General features: G+C 40.1%; 1 protein-coding gene across 1 annotated transcript in view; it reads left to right on the top strand.

Moving 5' to 3' along the window:
- The first annotated feature begins 2,750 nt into the window (after nucleotides 1-2,750).
- Nucleotides 2,751-16,969, top strand: part of PLS1 (plastin 1) — a 94,080-nt gene continuing 79,861 nt past the window's right edge. The window contains exon 1 of the mRNA XM_008067300.2: nucleotides 2,751-2,934. The gene's annotated coding sequence lies outside the window, so the exon portion shown is untranslated. The remainder of the gene's footprint in view (nucleotides 2,935-16,969) is intronic.

The following is a 16,969-nucleotide window of genomic DNA, read 5'->3' as shown; positions in this document are numbered from 1 at the left end:
ATTTATTGTAGAGATGAGGTCTCGCCTGCCCAGGCGGGTCTGGAACCCGCGGGCTCAGGCAATCCACTCACCTCAGCCTCCCAAAGGTGCGGGATTACAGGCTGAACCGCTGAGCCTGGCTAGGATCAATTTTTTTAAAAGGACACATAGGGTAAGGTAATTACTTTTTCTTGCAAAGCGAAGTCCTGGGGAAAATCAAACATGGCAAATTTATGTCAGGAGGTTAGCAGATCTCCACACAGCAGTCACAGGGCTACCATCAGCCATAAATGACCTCCTTGAAACAATGGAGTTTTCTTTTCTCTCTCTCTTTTTTTTTTTTTGAGTTGGAGTCTCACTCTGTCACCCAGGCTTGAGTGCAGTGGCACACTCATCGCCACCGCAGCCTCAACCTACTGGGTTTAGGTGATCCTTCTGCCTCAGCCTTCCAAGTAGCTGGAACTACAGGCACGCGCCACCGTGCCCGACTAATTTTTTGCTTTATTGTAGAGATGAGGTCTCACCAAGTTACCCAGGCTGGTCTCAAACCCATGGGCTCAGGAAATCCTCTCACCTCAGCCTCCCAAAGTGCTGGAATTATAGGCGTGAACCTCTGTGCCTGGCCTGGAATTTTCAATGTGAGAAACATTGAAAGGAGATGGTCACCTCATCCACCTTTCTATGTGGGAATCCTTGAAGACAACAGCCTCTGCACCTCCAAAGTGGACTTTGAGCCTTTGTAGAGGCAAGCCCAGTGAAGAGAAGCTCAGTGTTCAGAGGTAGCCTGGTTGGCTCTGGATCACTTGGACAGACTGTCTCCTTACATTTGTGCAGAATTTGCCTCCTGATATTTCTTCCAGTGTTCCTAGTTCTACCAGCTTGTTTCCATATTAGAGCAAGAATAAGCTTTCTTCAATCCAGGTGTCCTTTCAATATTTAAATATGAGTGTGTGTTTTTAGCATTCATAAGGCGTAATTTAGGTATGATAGACTGCACTGATTTAGAGCAGACAGTTAGCTATGTTTTTATAGTCATGTACATTCACAGCATCATCACCACACTCAAGATACAGAACATTTTCGTTACCTCCTAAAGTTTTATCATATCCCTTTGCATTCCATCCCTCCTTTTACCATTGTTGCAGACAACCATTGATCTGCTGTCATCACAGATTGGTTTGCAATTTCTACATTTCCAGAATTTAAAAAATTTTTTTCTTTCTATTTATTTATTTGTCAGGGTCTCTGTCACCCCGGCACAGTGGTATGATCGCGCGCATGCCACTGCCTTGACCTGCTGGGCTCAGGCAATCCTTCCACCTCAACCTCCTGAGTAGCTGGGGCAACACGCAAGCACCACCCCACCTGGCTAATTATTTGATTTTTTTGTAGAGACAAGGTCTCACTATGTTGCCTAGACTGGTCTCAAATTCCTGGGTTTAAACAGTCCTCCTGCCTCAGCCTCCCTAAGTGTTGGGATTACAGGCGTGGGCCACTGTGTCCTGCCTTTTTATGTAAAAAAAATTTTTTTTTGAGTTCAGGTCTCACTCTGTTGTCCAGGTCTCACTCTGTTAGCCCAGGCTGGAGTGCAGTGGCACAATCACGACTCACTATAGCCTGGACCTCCCGGACTCAGGTGATCCTCCTGCCTCAGCCTCCTCAGTAGCTGGAACTACAGATGTGTGCCACCATGCCTGACTAATTTTTTGATATTTTTGTAGAGATAGGGGTCTCACTATGTTGCCCAAACTGATCTTGAACTCCTGGACTCAAGGAATTTTCCCCCCATGGCCTCCCAAAATGCTGGAATTACAGGCATGAGTCATCAATGGTAGGCTGCAATTTCTATAATTTCATGTAAATGGAATGATACAGTACTGTGTGTACTTTTTTTTTCTTTTTTAAACTGACTTGCAAGATAAAACCCTTTAGCTTTTTCTTTCACTTTATGAAGCAGTTTTATAACATTCATTCTTTACCTTTATGGAGTCATCATAAAAGGTGTATCAGACTTCCTCTTCAGGGAATTAGCCAGTAAGTGAAAATGGATTACACATTTTATACGTGAACTTGTTTTTCCTTCACTGTGAAGAAGTATTGGACTATAACCTTTGAGGCATTTTCTAGCTTTAACACTATATGTAGCTCTATATAACTTTTCCAGTTACTATTCAAAGGCAGTTTTGCATATTTGCTTGAAATTAGTCCAGTGAATATAATAGAAATTCAGTGGGATGTAGAGTTTTTTATTTTTGCAGTTTTCTAATTCTTTCCAGGGATCATGATGTATGGTTTAATGATTTCTTACACGGCAAAAATTTTTCACTTGTCATTTCCTTTTTCTTAAGAGATAGGCTCTCCCTGTGTTGCCCAAGCTCGAGTATAGTGGCTATTTATAGGCGTGATCATAGTGTACTGTAGCCTTAAACTCCTGGGCTCAAGCAGTCCTCCTGCCTCAGCCTCTGGAATAGCTGGGATTACAGGTGTATGCCACTGCATCCAGCTCAACATTGCCATTTTAAAGTTAAGGTGGCAAAGGAATGTTTATACAAGTAATATGGAACCTCATAGGAGAGTTCCCTTCCAAAGAAAGAAAACCTGCTTGATGGTATCTAAGGGGTAGAGTGAATATCACAATATGTTTTAAGTGTCCCAGATGTAATCAAATAGAAATGATGATGACATCTACATTTTTTCCTCTTGATTTTTTTATGGTTTCAAACCACACCCATGTTGCAGGTTGGCCTTTCTACTGAGACCAGGTTCTTTTGAGATTAAAATCTGTAGCTATAGGCAGAACACTTCAGTGAGGAGTAACTTACTTTCTTTGGTCAAACACTGATTTCGGCAGAGGATTATCTGAGGATAGACACAACTTAAGGAGACTGAATTTTAAATCTTCTGAATTGTTTTTCTGGACTTCCAAATCTCAAGTGACAAGACCAGCTGAAGCAGGTATGTAAAATTTTCCCTTATGTCAGTAGCCTCAGATTCTGGTATTACTTTTTCATGATTGTTAAACTGAGATCAGCCTCGTCACAGTATTTCTTTTATAAGTGCAATCTTGCTTTGTGGTTCTAGGTGGCTTTGTATAATCAATGCAAGTAGTAACCTTGGTGTGAGGGCCATGTAATTCTTTTTCTTTTGAGTTGGAGTCTCATTCTTGTCGCCCAGGCTGGAGTGCAGGGGCACGCTCATGGGGCACTGCAGCCTTGATCTGCTGGGCTCAGGCAATCCTTCTGCCTCAGCCTTCCAAGTAGCTGGAAATACAGACGCATGCCACCACGCCCAGCTACTTTTGTGTGTGTGATTTACTATGGAGACGAAGTCTCACCAAGTTGTCCAGGATGGTCTCGAACCTCCAGGCTCAGGCAATCCTCTCATCTCGGACTCCCAAATTGCTGGGATTACAAGCTGAGCCACTACACCCAGCCACCTAATTCTTAATTCTCTCTTCATTTTTCTGTTTTGAAAACTATTTCTTTCGCAAGCACTTCTTGTTAGAAAAGAAAGGGCTGTTTTGGTTTTATTCAGCATTGGGTAACAAAAATTAAACTTTATTTTAATTAAACTTTAATTTTCCTTTCAGAAATAAATATAAATTGTTAGGAAAACGCTGGGCTGGGTGCAGTGGCTCACGTCTGTAAAACCACCTTGGGAGGCTGAGGCAAGAGGACTGTCTGATCCCAGGGTTTGAGACCAACCTGGGCAACTTGGCAAGACCTCGTCTCTGCAATAAATCAAAAAATTAGCAGGTTGAGGCAGAAGGATCGGCTGAGCCCTACAGGTTGAGGCTCCAGTGGCTGCGAGTGTGCCACTGCACTCCAGCCTGGGCGACAATGAGACTCCAATTATTAAAAAAAAAAAAAAGCTGAAGTGACTGAACATATTCATTCTGTACCATTTGGAATGTCTGTGTATTATTACTTTGAAGCCTATTGCTTTTGGTCTCATGGAAATAACTCTTCCAATCTATGGTTTAATTAAGTGTAAGCAAAACTCTTTTTTTCTGGAGTGAGTCCATAGATAAAAAGGACGAATGGTAATAGAGGGTGTCTCCAATGCTAGAGATGCGATAAGATCATATCCAAGCATCTGGAGTCTGAAGAAAATATTTAAATTGAAATAAATTCTCATAATTTTTGCTCTTCTGTTTTTCCAAATACCAAAATGTACTTGGAGGTAGTGACCTTGCTTAAAAGCTTCTTTCACTGCTTGAGTGAACTTGGGAAGGGGCTGCAAGCTTTCAGAAAAACTGTTCTCATAAACAGTGTTCAAATAAGCAAGTCACCTTTCACATTGAGCATTTTTAATGGCTTCTGAGGTCGGTTGAAAAACTATATCTTTACCCTACACAGCCTGGAAGCTGTAGTAGCCTTACCTGGAGGTTTTTTCTTTAGTAAAGCAGAAAATGAGCAGTTCCCACCCCATGTAAAGCTGAGAAGGTCTTGAATGATGCATGTTGAGGAAACTTGGATACTGATACTGCTGGCAATTTACATAGGTCTTAGTGCCAAAGAATTAAAGACTCTTGAGTTTTCTTAAAAGAGCCAGCTTTTGAAAAGTTAAGTATATTTCCTTATTGCAGAGACCTGAGCTCTTAAACCTAAGTAGAAAGTTAAGACTTGCTCAGCTTTGTGAAGCAGTCAACCACTTAAATATATTTGTATGCTCATAGAATAGAGTTACTCTGTAGCTCCTGTTAGGGAAGCCAGCATATTGTGACCCATTAACCCCGGAAAGCAAGTGCCAAGGAAAAATTTTACATAGTTAAAAAAAGAACACTCCTTCTGGCTTTCTTAGGAACCAGAATTGCCTTTGCTGTATTATGCCTGGAGTCTAACAAAGGCTGTGTCCTCGTGCCAGTTCACATAATGAATCAACCAATTGCTAATTGTGTTCTTGTGGAGGAGGGGGATAACATTCCTTTATGATCCCCAGTTTAGATCAGCTTACCACCCAAAGCATGATATTTGATTACCCTTATTATGTTTCTTTGCGTTGCTACAAATGTTACTAATGGCGTGGCCTTATCTAGCCATTTAAAAAAGTCCCCGGCTTTGCTGACTTACAGTCAGTGCTGTAAAAGGCCCTATTGCTAAGAACCCTGGTAACACGAGAACCCATGGAGAATGGAACAGCACTTGGGGTTAGGTATACGCTGCAAATGCAAACATCTTGAACTCCCGAATATTCCACTGAGTGCCTGACTGCCTGTTTTTTTCTTCTAGGTACTGGTTTTTATCTCTAAAGCTCCCTGTGACTGGGCCCAAATTGCTTTAAAAATTATAAAAAGTTACCTGCCACTTCTGACCATGTTCTTCTATTAGAATTGAAGGTTTTAGGGTTCCCTTTTTCTCTTTCCTTTCAAATGTTTCTACCTCAGTTCTCAGTCTAGCGAGACAAATAAACCACTAGAAGCAAGTGGTGGAAGAATTCTTATCCTTCACCTACTCCTGCAGAGGTGGGGGGTTGAGTTGTTTCTCCATCTAAAACTCTGGAGCAGTGACTCCCTGTCTATGCTTTAAAACTTTTTGACTTGGCCAGGTTTGGTAGCTCATGTCTGTAATCCAACCACGTTGGGAGGCCGAGGTGGGAGGATTGTGTGGGTCCAGGCATTTGAGACCAGCCTGTGCAACATAGTGAGAACTTTCTCTAGAAAAAAAAATCAAAAAATTAGCCGGGCATGTTGGTGCGTGCCTGTAGTCCCAGCTACTCAGGAGGCTAAGGCAGGAAGATTGCCTGAGACCAGGAGCTAGCTCGAGGCTGCCATGAACTGTGATTGTGTCACTGCATTCCAACCTGGGCAACAGAGTGAGACCCTGACTCAAAAATAGTAATAATAATGTTTTTGACTTCCATTAGTAAAATGTGTTGTGCATACACTATTGGCAAGGTATATATTTTTAATTTATATATACCACTTAATATATATATTTACATATATAAAAAATAAATTTAAAAGGATAAGATGATGTTTAAAATAATTATTAATTGAAAGAACTTCATAATATCCTTAACATTATATCTCATGATACAATATATACACAGAATAATGTTTATTGCTAATGACAATGAGTGTAAAGTTGTATTTTATATAATCTTGATAATTTTGACTTTTTTGCCAACTTGTCACATTTGCCCCTGTTTAGTTTTCTGATATCACTAGTGAAGACTCATGCTAGGATTAGAGGTGTTAGCTCTGCTGTTTTTCTAATGATTATATGATTAGTATTTCTTTTTAGACCCCAAATTTCTTTGCAGGCATTTTTTTTTTTTTTGAGTTGGAGTCTCACTCTGTTGCCCAGACTGGAGTGCTGTGGCCGCTCCCGGCCACCGCAGTCTCGACTTGCTGGGCTTCGGTGATCCTTCCGCCTCAGCCTTCCAAGTAGCCGGAACTACAGGCATGCGCTACCACGCCCGGCTGATTTTTTCATTTATTGTAGAGATGAGGTCTTGCTGCCCAGGCGGGTCTCGAACCCGCGGGCTCAGGCAATCCACTCACCTCAGCCTCCCAAAGGTGCGGGATTACAGGCTGAGCCACCGAGCCCGGCTGCAGGCATTTTTTAAAGCTACTTGCTTATTTAGTGAAGATAGTTTGGGAACCAACTGGGTTATATAATCTAATACCCTCAACCAGGCATATACAAAGTAGAGTAACACAAATGCTGGAAGTGAGAAAGGAATGATGCCCCACTATTCAGCTGTTTCTTTGAGGAGTGTCTACTCCTCTCTGGGGATAGCTCTTGAACTGTTTGTGTCATGGGAGCTTGTCATGAGACCAAGTTGGGAATCTGCTGAAAATATACAACTTAAATATTTATAAAGCTAATTTTGTTCTCTTTTTTAGTTTTAAAAGTGAACAAGCATTTCCAATGTTTACTTCCTACACTCTAGTAGAGACCATTGATTGTTCTTGGTGACTTCTCTTGCCTTCTGAGTAGACAGGGTGTGGCCTTGGTTTTCTCATCTGTAAAAAGAAAGTGTTGGATTAGCTGGCTTTTTAGGTGTTTTTTTAGGGAGGGGAATTTTTACCCCATTTGGGTTTTTATGTTTTAACCTACTTTTTTGTCTATTAATGCATCCTCATAAATAACACTCACTGCTTGGAAGTTGTTTCTGTAGGGAATAATGTTCAGAAATATGAGTGACATATTAGGATTTGCTTTTTTTTTTGAGTCAGAATCTCTGTCTAGGCTGAAGTGCAGTGGCACGATTATGGTTCACCATAGCTTCAACCTCCAGGGCTTAGATGATCCTTCCACTGCAGCCTCCCAAGTTGCTGGGACTATAGGTGTGTATCACCACACCTGGCTAATTTTTTGATTTTTTTTTTTTGTAGAGACAAGGTCTCGCTATGTCGCCTAGGCTGGTCTTGAACTCCTGGACTCAAGCAGTCCTCTTGCTTTGGCCTCCCAATGTGCTGGGATTATAGACATTAGCTATCTACCACACCCGGCCAGGGTTTGCTTTTTAAGTCAAAAGTTTGGAAATATCTGTTACATGCAAACCAGAACTTTAAAAACCTCTTTACTTTTTAAGTCCCACCTAGTTTAAACATTACATTAAAATTTTTATGAGACTTGTTTGAAGTATTTGCTCCCTCTTTTTCCTTTTTCTAGAATTCTGTTCATACATTAATCAGTGGACTTGAATTACGGTTGAATGTGTACGTGTTTGCCTTTCATGAGACAGTTTTATACCAGCAAGCTTTGCTGATTAACTATTCTTCACTGAAAATGTTGAAGAACACTGTTGAGAACGTTAAGAACATGTTCTCTAAGAAATTATTTAGATATGTCTTCTTCCCAGGGAAACTTTTTTTAGAAAACTTTTAGCCTGAAGTTCATGGACAATGATTGGGCTTGCTTGTGGGGTGTATGTCCATAAACTCCCTGAAATCATGTGTAAAATTCAGATCTATGTGTGGTTTTTCTGGTTGGAGAGTCCATAACCTTTATCAAAAAGGATGAAACCCAAAAGGCCTTTAAGAACCAATGCCACAGGGGAAACATAGGCATTTCAAATACAACTTTCTATTCATCTTAATTTGTGTTTACTTCCCAATTCAATTTCTTTCACTTTGTGTTTTCCGTTCTCTATAGCATTTCATGACCTTATTATTAAAATCAATAATCCCGCGCCTTTGGGAGACTGAGGTGAGTGGATTGCCAGAGCCTGCGGGTTCGAGACCCGCCTGGGCAACTTGGCAAGACCTCATCTCTATAATAAATAAAAAATTAGCCGGGCATGGTAGCGCATACCTGTAGTTGCAACTACTTGGAAGGCTGAGGCAGAAGGATCGCTGGAGCCCAGCAGGTCGAGGCTGCGGTGGCTGGGAGCAGCCACTGCACTCCAGTCTGGGTGACAGAGTGAGACTCCAACTCAAAAAAAAAAAAAAATCTCCAGTGAATTTGTACTGAGACATGTATACTAACTGAAGGAACTGACTTGAAGAAAAACCCATCATATTTAAGCACATAAAAAAATACTGAATCAGTTAATGTTTATTTTAAAATACTGTAATTAACTAATTATTGTAAGATTGCAAAAGTTGGGTAGAGTCAGACTAACTCCATAAGCAGATTGATTAGATTCCCTTATGGCAAGTTTAGAGGAAAAGCTTCCTGGGCCCAGCCTTATGTGGAACAGTAAAAACATGGACTTTGACACAGATGGTTCATTTGTGTGTCAGTATGACTTTAGTTGTTTCAATAAGACTGTAATACCTACTAGTTGAGTGATATTGGACAAATTAGTTAACCTTCGAGAGCATATCAGTAAAGTAGATATAACAGCTACCACTTTTGGAGGTTGTTTTAAGGATTAGAAATACTTTATATAAAGTCCCTGGCATGTATTCAGCAGAGTTTGATCAGCGTGTGCGCGTGCTGTGTGTGTGTATGTGTGTGTGTGTGTAAACAACCTGGAGACCTGGGAAAGAACCATCTGAAAGGATTAGAAGGGAGAGTACTTGACTGGAAAGAAAAAGAAGTAATAATGGAAAGGTTATTGTGTGTTCAGAAACATCTTACCTCAATAGGGAGGGATAATTAGCCCTCAGACCGAGTCGTTTCGCAACCTCAGCACTTTTGAAATGTTCAACTTGATAATTCGTTGTTGTAAGGGGTTATCCTGTGTATTGTAGGATGGTTAGGAGCATCCCTGGTTGCAACACACTAGATGCCAGGAATACCTCCTCTGTTGAGAAAGTAAGACATGTCTCTAGACATTACTAGATGTCTTTTGGGGAGCGTAATCATCTCCTGTTGAGAATCACAGTCCTAAACTCAACTCTGCTCTAGTCCTACCTAATAAAACCTAAAAGCAAGACCTAAGGATCAGATTCTTCTTAAGAAATTTACCTGTATCCGAGAAAAAGATCAGGAATAATCACAGGACTTTTCTTTCAGAAATAGAAAAAAAAAATTCTAAAATTATGTGGAATCTTTAGAGACTCTGAATAGTCAAAGCAATAAATAGTTAAAAAAAAAAAAGCCAAACCAAACAATTCCTAACTTCAAAACATGCTACCCAGCAACAGTCATCAAGATGGTATATTCCTGCCATAAAGACAGATACATAGACCAATGGAACAGAATAGAGTGTTCATAAATAAACTCTTGTATATATAGCCAAATGATTTTTGACAAGGGTCCCAAGATTTATACTATGGGGAATAAACAGTCTCTTCAACAAATGATGTTGAGAAAACTGGATATCCATATGCAAAAGAATGAAGTTGAACCCGTATCTTATACCATATACAAAAATTAACTCAAAATGGATTGAAGATCTCAATGTAAGACTTAAAACTATAAAACACACGGAAGAAAACATAGGAGAAAACCTTCCAAACATAGATTTGGCAATGAGTTCTTGAATATGATGACAAAAACACAAATAGACAAATGGGGCATCAAACTTAAAAACTTCTACATATCATAGAGAGTGCAGTGGCTCACCCCTATAATCCCAGCTCTTTGAGAGGCCGCTGAGGCAGGAGACCAGCCTGGCACTATAGTGAGACTCTGCCTGTACAAAACAAAAGCAAACAAAAACTACTGCACATCAAAAGAAACAAACAACAGGGTGAAAAGGCAATTTAGGATATGGGAGAATCTATTAGTAAATCATCTAGCCAATAAGAAGATAATATCCAGAATATACAAGGAACTTCTACAATTCAACAACTTAAAACACAGCCTAATTTTAATAATGGGCAAAGGACATAAATAGACAATATTCCAAAGCATACATACAAATGACCTATAAAAAATGCTTAGTATCACTATGGGTGGTTCCTGACTTATGATGGTTCAACTAACAATTTTTAAATTTTATGATATGTGAAAGTGATATGCATTCAGTACACTCCTTGACTTATGGAATTACTTCCTGATAAAACAATTATAATTGAAAATATCAAGAGTTAAAAGTGTTTTCAATATAATTTCAATTTACAATGGGTTTATTGGGGTGTAAACTTATTGTGAGTTGAGGAACATCTGTAATCATAAGAGAAGTGTAAATCAAAACCATAATGAGATATTACCTTATGCTCACTAGGATGACCAATATTAAACAAATAGAAAATCACAAGTGTTGACAAGGATGCAGAGAAACTGGAACCTTTGTGCAGCTGTCAGTGGGAATGAAAAATAGTGCAGCTACTATAGAAAACAGCATTGAGGTTTTTCAAAAAATTGAAAATAGAAATATCATATGATCCAGCAATCCCACTTCTGGGTATATAGTCAAAGAAATTCAAAGTAGAATCTCGAAGAGATGTTAGCACATCTGTATTCATTCACTGCATCATTATTCACAATAGCCAAGAGGTGAAAGCAACCCAAATGTTCATCAGCAGGTGAGCAGGTAAAGAGAATGTGGCATATAAACATAATGGACGATTATGCAGTCTTTTCAAAGAAGGAAATCCTGTCACATGCTATGACACAGATGAACGCAAGGACACTATGCTAAGTGAAATAAGCTAGTCACACAAGAGTGTATGATTCCACTCGTATGATGTCAAGTAGTCCAAATCACAGAAACAAAAATTAGATGGAATTTCCAAGGGCTGATGAGGGTGGGGGGCTGGGAAATTAGTGTTTAATGGGTATACAGTTTCAGATTTGCAAGATAAAAATGTTCTAGAGCTCTGACACACAGCACTGTGAATATAATCCACTTAAAAATGGTTAAGATGGTAAAGTTAATGTTACGTGTTTTTTGCCACAATAAAAATAATAGTTGTAGGAAAACAAAACTATTACCCAGCATAGTAAACTTTACAGTGTCTGTCATCTAATCAAAAATTGCCAGGCATGCAAAGAAGTAGAAAAATGGGGGGAGGTCTCAATCAAAACTGACCTAGAACTAAGTTATTAGAATTGTCAGACAATATCAAATAAAAATTTTTACTAATGTATCTTATATGCTTAAAAGAGATAAGTGGAGACATAGAAAATATTTTAAAAGACTCAAATCAAGCCGGGCTCAGTGACTCAGCCTGTAATCCCGCACTTTGGGAGGCGAGGTGAGTGGATTGCCTGAGCCCGCGGGTTGGAGACCCACCTGGGCAACTTGGCGAGACCTCATCTCTACAATAAATAAAAAATTAGCCGGGCGTGGTGGCGCACGCCTGTAATTCCAGTTACCTGGAAGGCTTAGGTGGAAGGATTGCCGGAGCCCAGCAGGTGGAGGCTGCAGTGGCCGGAGCGTGCCACTGCACTCCAGCACTCCAGTATGGGTGACAGAGTGAGATTCCAACTCAAAAAAAAAAAAAAAAAAAGACTCAAATCAAACTTCTAGAGATAAAAACTACAACATCTGAGAGCATGTGGGCCCTCAAGTCTGAACTACCTCCCACGTCTTTTGCCATGGTGTGGGCCTGGTATGTGGCCGGGTACAGGGATGAGTCCAGGGACAACATGTGTGGACCTCACCTCCTGGAGCCAGGCTGCCCTTTAGGCCTACAGCTGCTGTGCTGGCTCGGGGTGCTCTACTGGAAGCTGGATGCTGACAAATAGGAGAATGATCCAGAATTAGAAAGCATCTGAAGGAGAAAGACTACTGAATGGATATAATAACCACTTGCAAAGATTAAGCTACCTAATAATGGAGAAAAGATTAGGATGTTTCATGTTGCACTTGGATGAAGAGATGCATTACATCCCAGATAGCAGTAGGTACTCTGATGTGACAGGTAAAGAGGATAAGTTGGGGGATCTTCATGGAATGGAGACCTGATAATGCTCCCTGCAAGAATTTACCACTTCTTCTTGTAGATGAAAAGCACTACGCGAAGATCATGTGGCTGCTTTTGGGAGACCCAGTGTGGAGGGCATTTAATCTGGCGGCTTACCATTTCCATACCTGAGGACAGTACCTCAATTTTTGGCACAGACAGCATAGCTTCCTGGGAACTAACACATGCCTTGTGTAGACATGCATGCAGAAACCAAGCAGAAAATTAGTCTTTTTCCCTTTGCTTTTCTATGGTAGATTTGAGGCTAGGTTATCTTTCCTTTGCAATATTATTTGATCAGAAAATTGATTTTCTTTTTTGAGTCTGAGTCCCACTCTGTCACCCAGACTGGAGTATAGTGGCATATTCATAGCTCACCACAGCCTTGACCTCCTGGGTTCAGACGATCCTTCTGCCTCATCAAGTAGCTGGGACTACAGGCGCACACCATCACAACCAGCTAATTATTTTATTTTATTTTTTTTTGTGGAGATGAGGTCTCGCTATGTTGCCCAGGCTGAACTCCTGGGTTCAGGCAGTCCTTTTGCCTAGGACACCCAAAGTGATGGGTTTTCAGGTACAATTCACTATGTCTTGCCTTGCCTTGATCAGAATGGTTTTTTGTTGTTGTTGCTGCTGTTGGTTTTAAGAAAATGCTTAAACTGTTTTCTGAAGATTTTTAAATAATTTCAAAGCCTATTTAAAAAAGATTATTTTGGCTGGGCTCGGTGGCTCAATCTGTAATCCTGCACTTTTGGGAGGCTGAAGTGAGTGGATTGCCTGAGCCAGCGGGTTCAAGACCCGCCTGGGTAGGCGAGACCTCATCTCTACAATAAATCAAAAAATCAGCCGGGTGTGGTAGCGCGCGCCTGTAATTCTGGCTACTCGGAAGGCTGAGGTGGAAGGATCGCCGGAGCCCAGCAGGTTGAGGCTGCGGCGCCGGGAGCGGCCACTGCACTCCAGTCTGGGCGACAGAGTGAGACTCCAACTCAAAAAATAAAAAATAAAAAATAAATAAATAAAATTATTTTAAATACGCGGGATACAATTCAGGGTTAGGTATACAAATGTTCATTATGAAGCTACCCTTGTTGATGAGTGTCCCCCCCCCACCAGATTCCCACTACGGCCAATCCCTTTCTTAAAGTATTACGATAGTTGCTCATGGTCCCTTATGAGTGAGAACATGTAATACTCGGTTCTTTGTTTCTGTGATAGATCACTCGGTATTATGGCTTCTAAGTACATCTAAGTTGCTCCAAAGTTCATAATTTTGTCTTTTATGGCTGCATAATATTCCATCATTTATATGTACCACATTTTAAAAATTCAGTCCTCTTTCAATGGGCAACATGGTTGGTTCCATGTTTTTGCTGTTGTGAATAATGCTGCAATAAACATGCACGTGCAGATATCTTTTTCATAGAGTGATTTGAGTTCTTCCAGGTGTGTTCCCAGTAGGGGGATTGCGGGGTCGTTTGGGAGGTTGATTTTTAGATCTTTTAGGAATCACCACACTGTTTTCCACAGAGGCTGTACTAGTTTACACTCCCACCAACAGTGTAGAAGTGTTACTTTTCACCGCATCCTCTCCAGCATCTGTTGTTTGAGTTATTGATGATGGCCATCCTGACTGGAGTTAGGTGGTATCTCAGTGTGGTTTTGATTTGCATTTCTTTGATGACTAGGAGGTTGAGCATTTTTTCATGTATCTGTTGGCTGCTCATATATCTTCTTTTGAGAAATGTCTATTCAGGAGACCCAGATGCACAGGATTGACGTTCTTGGTGCTCTCCTCAGAATGTTTTTTAATGAGGGCCGAGCACAGTGGCTCATGCCTGTAATCCCAGCACTTTGGGAGGCGAAGGCAAGGGAATTGCCGGAGCCTAGAGATTTGAGACCAGCCTGGGCAACTTTGCAAGACCGCCTCTCTTCAATTAAAAAAAAAAAATCAAAATATTAGCTGGGTATGGTGGTGCATACATGTAGTACCATCTATGTGGGAGGCTTAGTTGGAAGGATCATCTGAGTTCAGGAGGTCAAGGCTGCAGTGAGCCATGATTGTGCCACTGCACTTTAGTCTGGATGACAGAGTGAGACTCTGGCTTAAAAAACAAACAAAAAAAAACCTCTGTTTAGATTATTTGTATGATTGTATATGTATAGAATTAATTTATAAATTAGCTATATTTGTATTTTTTAGTGTGCGGTTTCTAGATTCTTTTAGAGTCAAGCTTTTGAATTTTAATAAGAGAATTCGTACATTATTTTTCTGCTCAACAATTCTGACATACATTTATGTCTTGTTTGTTCCAGTCATAGAAAACCCTCAATTCAACCTCATGTTTTAGAATGGCGGTTGTTTTCTAAGTACTTTTTTTGTAACTAGATGAAAACTCTTCATGTAAAAATTAATCTTTCATCATGTTCACACTGATCTTTGGAGGTTTGTTTCCCACTGCACAGAGGAAACTCAGGCCTTAGGTGTTTAAGCAAACTCCATCTCAATTTTAGAATTAAAATATATGCAAGTAGCATGATAATAACATAAGTACTCCAGGACTTTCTTCTGTCAAGTATTGCTCTATTTCAATAATTAAAATATGTGCTGATCTTAAAAAAGACTACAACTCTAAGTGGTCTAATATGTAGTAATCAGGTTCTCTGAAGGAGGAGTAGGGAACAGAAAAAATATTTGAAGAGACCATGACTGAAAATTTTTCAAATTTGATGACAATGATAAATCTACAGATCCAAGATGCTCAGTAAACCCCAAGCAAAATATATGAGGAAAACTATATCAAAGCACATCATAATCAAAATGCTTAAAATCAGTAATAAGGATACAATCCTCAAAGAAGCCAAAAAAAAAAAAAGAGACACGTTACATATAGAGGAAGAAAGGTAAAGGCGAGGGAGACATTTTTGCTTCTATTGTAGTCGAAGAACACTGTTGATTTGTATGTTTCTCACTGTACTGCTATCAAGTTTTACTAAAGATGTTGCAGATAAGACAATGGAGGAACATCATTAAAGTAGTCAAAAAAAAGCTGTCAATATTGTATTCTACACCCAACACAGATCTATTTCAGAAAAAAAAATGAAATAAAGACTTTCCAGACGTGTGAAAACTGTAAGAATTCATGATCAGCACTTGCATTGCAGGAAATATTAAAGGAAGCCCTTCAGACAGAAGGAAAACGATACCATATGGAAATACAGATCTACGCAAAGGAATGAAGAGCACCACAAATGATATTATATGAGTAAACATATAGTAATTTTTCTTATTATTTAAATCTTTTTTTTTTTTTTTTAGTCAGAGTCTCTGTTGCCCAGGCTGGAGTGCAGTGGCACACTCACAGCTACCCCAGCGTTGATCTGCTGGACCCGGGCGATTCTTCCTCCTCAGCCTTCCAAGTAGCTGGAACTTTAGGGGCACGTTACCACACCTGGCTAATTTTTTTATTTTTATTTTTGAGTTGGAGTCTCACTCTGTCACCCAGACTGGAGTGCAGTGGCACGCTCCCAGCCACCACAGCCTCGACCTGCTGGGCTCCGGTGATCCGTCTGCCTCAGCCTTTCGAGTAGCTAGAACTACAGGTGTGCGCTACCACGCCCGGCTAATTTTTGATTTATTGTAGAGATGAGGTCTCACCAAATTGCCTGGGCTGGTCTCGAACACGCGGGCTCAGGCAATTCACTTGCCTTGGCCTCCCAAAGTGCTGGGATTACAGGCTGAGCCACTGAGCCTGATCTATTTAAATCTCTTTAAGAGACAACTTTTAAATAAAAATAATAAAATGTATGGGGTTTATAACCATGTGAAGTATACGACAAAAAAATAGCATAAAGACAGGGCAGGGGAGGAATGGAAGTATACCACTGTAACATTTGTGTACTGTGTGTGAAATGGTATAATATTGCCTGAAGGTAAGCTGTAATAAGTTAAAGATGTATGCTGTAATCCTAGAGCAACTGTTAAAATAACAATTATAACCAGTAGGACAAGAAAGGAGATGAGTAATAATGGATTTATAAATAGTTTTTAGGAAATCCAAAAGAAGAAGAGGAGGAAAAGAAAACAAAAAACACCTGAGATGAATAGAAAACAAATAGCAGGATAAGAGACAATTCCAGTAATCACACTAAAGGTTAATTGTCTAAACACCTCAATTAAAAAAACAGAGATTGTCAGATTGGGTAAAAGCTGGCTATATGTTGCTAGAGGAAACACGTTTTAAATATAAAGACACAAATAGGTTAAAAGTAATGGGACAGAAAAAGATATACCATGCTAATACTAATCAAAGTTTGGACTCTGTCTATATAAGCATCTGGTAAAGTAGATTTCAGAACAAAGGTCATTACCAGGGATAAAGACATTTTATAATTATAAAGGAGTCCATTTGCCAAGAGGACAGAATGGTTCTAAATATTTATGGGCCTAAAAACAGAGCTTCAAAATAAGTGAAGCAATACTTGGTAGCACTGCAGTGAGAAACAGACAAATCCACAATAATATTGGAAGATTTCAATTAAGTAGAAATAACACACAGGAATTCAGTAAGGATATAGAAGATTTTTTTTTTTTTTTTGAGTTGGAGTCTCACTCTGTCACCCAGACTGGAGTGCAGTGGCTGCTCCCAGCCACCACAGCCTCAACCTGCTGGGCTCTGGTGATCCTTCCGCCTCAGCCTTCTGAGTAGCCGGAATTACAGGCATGTGCTACCACGG

The sequence above is a fragment of the Carlito syrichta genome, unplaced genomic scaffold (genome assembly GCF_000164805.1).
Source record: "Carlito syrichta isolate Samal-C Ts95f unplaced genomic scaffold, Tarsius_syrichta-2.0.1 Scaffold309473, whole genome shotgun sequence".
NCBI lineage: Eukaryota > Metazoa > Chordata > Mammalia > Primates > Tarsiidae > Carlito > Carlito syrichta.
Note: the sequence above shows the minus strand (reverse complement) of the source record. Positions and strands in the feature narration are given on the sequence as shown.